Source organism: Daktulosphaira vitifoliae, unplaced genomic scaffold (genome assembly GCF_025091365.1).
Source record: "Daktulosphaira vitifoliae isolate Bord-2020 unplaced genomic scaffold, ASM2509136v1 Scaffold_3, whole genome shotgun sequence".
Taxonomy (NCBI): Eukaryota; Metazoa; Arthropoda; class Insecta; order Hemiptera; family Phylloxeridae; genus Daktulosphaira; species Daktulosphaira vitifoliae.
This window is the reverse complement of record NW_026099574.1, coordinates 38466448-38471553: the sequence shown is the minus strand read 5'-3', so window position 1 is coordinate 38471553 and position 5106 is coordinate 38466448.

Here is a 5106-nt window from a genome sequence, read left to right as displayed (position 1 = left end):
CGCTGTATGATAGTAATTTTCAATGTAGGAGAACCCGTTCACTTGGCGGGGATAATGTGTTGCCGGCGGACGCCGTTTCCCTCCTACTACGTGATATGCACATAAACACATGCTACTCCTCAGCTAAGCTTCGCACAGATGTATTTCTCGACACCGCTACCGGTGAAGAATAGCGGTCGCATTGAAACTCGACCGAATGAAAAAAGAGCCATTTGTGGTCCAACTACTTTCAATTTCGACTCGACGACAGTCCACACACAATTAGCCATTGTGTCAACATTCAAAGTATTATGTAAATGGTTTGATGACATTTGCCCATCACGTTCCAATAGATTATCGACACGCAGTGCACCACCAAATATTGTAAATTGTTAATTTTCATAAAAAGCTTTCACGGTGTCGAATAAAACAGAAACGCGATTAGCACTTAACAGTATTAACTAAAAGGGCGAACGTTCTGACTCGCCGTAGTTGTCATTAATCATTTCAGATTACTAGTACAGAACGCTATTAATGCACTGAGATAAATCCATGTACTGTGAGGCCTGAAAGAATATGATAATACCAAACAATACCATCGAATTAGTATTGACGTACAAACGCTTTTGACACGTTTCGTTGGTTACGCGTAAAGAGATCATATAAAAAATATCAAATGGACTAAAAATACATAATTCCCACGATTAGCCGGGGAGCTCCAAGTACAATAGACACAGTAATGTATTTTATACATAACCTGCTCTTACAACGTAATTATTATTTTTTTTATGAGACAAGGTCTAAACGACTAATAATGTACTGTATAATGACTTTCATTAGACACAAACTGACTCGTTCTCATAAATTATTGTCATTTTAGGTTTTCGTTTCGATGAAAAATAAATAAATTAATTGTCGCAGACGAATTATAATTAATTGATTTCGATATATTTTTATTGAAAATTTTCGTCAAAATTATATCTAAAAGTACAAATAAGTCATAAGATTCTAACGGGTATTTTTTTTTTTTTGTAAACAGTAAAAAAAGAAAGATGTACGGAACTTGTACATCGTCAATCAGTGAGTACGCTTAAGGTCATTCGCAACATTTCAACTGACATATTCGATGATTTTATTACTTTTTTCACATTTCTCTTTTTTAATTATTATACGATTTCCCGCGATGGTACGCGTAACTTGCAGTCACGATAATTAATAGTTTCTGTTATAGTGCTCGTACAGATTAATAGAAACTGCAAGTTTTAGCTGAAATCACATAAAAAAATAAATACAATTAAATCTATAAAAATTCACAGCAGTATTATCTGATAGGCTCTAACCAACACGTTTAGTCAACTAATAGCTATGTAATGGTAATTTTATTGTTTTCCAAAGAATTATTGGAATTTCAAAATCACGAAAGATACAAAAATGTTTAGTAATATTTACTTTGCGTATAAAATACTAAAAAATGAGCTCTATTTGACTCGTGTAAACACATTACAGTTAAACTTTGTTTTTTTAATACTTTACACTTAATTAACATATCCGACTACGCAACGTTTTGCCTGCATGTTATAAATAATTATAACGGACCATTGACAATTCATTCATATGCACAAAGAAAAATATATGTGATTTTATAAAGCTGATAAAAATTCAACGAATTTACAATTATTTTAGTTTCTAACAAAAACATTATTTCAAAGCAGTTAATAAACTTTAGACGGTTTTATCAACTCGGAAAATAATAATCTTAACATTTTTAATTTCCAATTAAGTCGTCTATAGAAGAAATCGCTGACATTTTTCATAGAAACGCTACGGAAAGCCTCTGGGGCTCGTTGTTATTATTTTCAAAATGATCGTCTACAATGTACCAAACTGTTGCCGGTTGCTTGTATTATGATAGCAATCAAACGCTCACAAACCATTAAATGGAAGTATTTAAAATCGTATTATTCTTCTTAGCCAAAAATGTTCAATAACACGTTTTGCACACGAAATTTTGAAAAATAATTATCGCCAAGTTAAGCGAAAATTTTAAGAAACAATAATCAACCGGTACGAGTCTATCTCAAACAATAACTACCCACTCGAGTAAACAATTAAATCGGAAGATAATATTTAAATTAGTGTCCATCCGCTAACGCTGAATAAGGTGCGCCGTTGTTCATCATCAAAGTTGCTATCGTCACAAGCTATGCTGACTACTTTTAATTATTCTTTATTCTCATCAACTGAAACAACAAACATATTGTAAAGTTCGAATCACATAACTAGTCTCAAATTTATCAGATTTTTCCAAATTAAAGATTCAATAAAATTGTAATATGCTCGGCCTACGTCCAGTGCTTCTTGTACTGAAACGCACACATAATACGCAGCAGACACGAGGCAAGATTTCCTTTTTCGGAATGTCTGTCCTACAGTTACGTTGTCAGGTGGTAATTTTCTGCAGATAATTACCCAACCAAAATAAACACCTTTCGTTTGAAAATAAAGATTATTTTAAGTACTGCATTGAAGACTACGCCCAGAAACATATTTACATTGACACCAAATACATAAATAGGTGCGTTACAAGCAAATTTGCTTTCGATTCGAACTGCATTTTGGATATCCTCTTTTTAAAGAGCTAATAATGATCTCGACATCAATTTGAGAGCGCGTACAACATTAAACAAGCTACACATTCAACAGTAGTTCTAAAATTATACCCAACCGAACTTCCTAGCGACCAAACTTAACACATGACGATTGATGCGCAACTATAAACAGCGTGTAAACATCCTCTCGTACAGTCCCATAAGAGTCTGCATCCGTTTTCCGTTTGAACAACAAATAATAAAACAGTATTTGTACACAGCTAACGCATCGTCAATTCGTGACCACAGTTAATTTTCAAATAAATAAAATAATAATTGCGGGAACCGTTTTGTATAAACGTGTAAATAAATAGAAATTTCGTAATGTAAAATAACTATTAATTGAGATGTATAAAAAATCATGATCAACAAAGCACATATAAAAAGTCAATGAGTTGTAAATATTATTGATAAAATATCAATCAATGAATCAATGTGAAAAATATTATTTTCATTTCATAAACAAATCATTAATGTTATAGTTCAAGAGGCATATTACGAGTAAAATATTGAATACGTTTCAACCAAAAATATTTAACAAAGTATATGAAAAAAACAGTATACGTACGACTCTTTTACTCTTATACAAAAAATAACAATAAAAAAATCAATAGACGTTGTTTCACTAATTAACTTAATAGTCGTAAAATAACATACGATACTTATTATCAAGTTAAATTTATAGTAAAATTGTACATGTATTAAAAAAATACAGGTCACCACTATAATGTTGATTCACCAATGTAAATTCAATTAAAAACCTTTAACTAATTACCTTCACATATACATAAAAGTACATACGTTTTATAAACATAATGTGCTTATTATTAATGTAGCATGTGCTACTTTCATTTTTAAACCAAATTCAATAAAGTAATCCAAATGTTATCAGATAGTAAGATATTAAATTATTATATCATAGCAACATCAATCATTTAATTTTATAGTACATACTCACTTAGACATAATTATTTATTTTTAATCTATAGAGCACAATATTAGAAATTGAATTTCAGTCTTAATGATACCGTTAAATAAATAAACCATTTATGTCTATCACATACAATTTGTAAGTCAACAATATTTCATGGCTCATATTAGTTCTTGTTAATAAAATATAAATAAATTGCTGGCAAAATTAGTTCTTCCCATGGCACTGAGTTTAAGACATTATTTTTTAGGTGAACGTTTTTTCATCTCTACAAAATTTGTAAAATTTCACAATTTAATACTTATAAAAGAATATTTATAAAAAATTTAACTTTTACTTAACATTTATGATCACGTTTTTAACAGTAGTTTCCGATAACAATGAAAATTGTTGAATTAAAAAGAGAAATTTTTTATCAATAACAAGTTTCATGTAAATATTTACGAATTTCAAGTCAACAGAAAATTTACATTTATTCTAAATTATTTGTTTTCTAGTTAAACTAAATGAATCTTTGATGAAATAGTAATTAGAACACTATTACTAGAAAACTGTCAAAAAGAAAGTAAAAAATCAATTTATTTAAAGGAAATATTTTGATATTAGTAAAAATAATCAAATCTATGAACTGTTTTTTTTTAATCAAAACCAGAAGAGTTTTCTCTTCAAAGAGTTATTAATGTTTTGAAAATATTTGGTGAAATAATTATCAAAGAAACAATCGTCACATAATCGTAGTCATTTATCACCATGACCGCCAATAACAACACCCACGCTGTTCTATATAAGGCAATTTAGTATTTAAATGTGTAGGTAACAACAATATTATATTCAATTGAATTGAACTTTGAACCAATGTTAATTTGACACTTAATTGTTTCAATTTATTATAGAAACCTACGTTGAAGCAATTTAACATATCAACTATCTAAATTAGAATGTTAATATAAGAAGTTGACGTTAGACTAATGTTACTAAAAATATTTTTTAACTATTGTATATTTCTGGAACTTTTCGCACTGTCAGAAAAAATCTTGTATAGTACTCACAACATTTAAATCTAATTAATTGGTTGATTGTGAAATTAATTACTTCCAAAGGTGGTATTTAAAATTTGGTTGAAATCTACTAAAATGATTTCCTGGAAGCGTCAATAGCAAGTGAGAAATAGTTTTCACGAGCACGTGAAGTTATTCACATCGTCAAACGTTTCTTGTTATACTTTTTTAACGAGAACATGTTCCTATTTTGATACTTCATCAATAGCGTATATTCGGTTCTGTTAGAATCAGACACGAGATTTTAACTTAATACGTTCACTTTAGTTTTCATTTATTTTCACAATTAATATTATCGTTTCAAGACACACATCGGTAATTTTTAATCTTTTAGCAACTCTATTCACTATGTAATAATTTATAAAATTCACGAGGTAACCGAAATACAACATAAAAAAAATATCAAGACAAACAAGGAACGTTTTAGGAGTTAAATTGCGAAACTCTTTTATTATCTTGAGAAAAAATAATAATTTTGGAAATAATAATA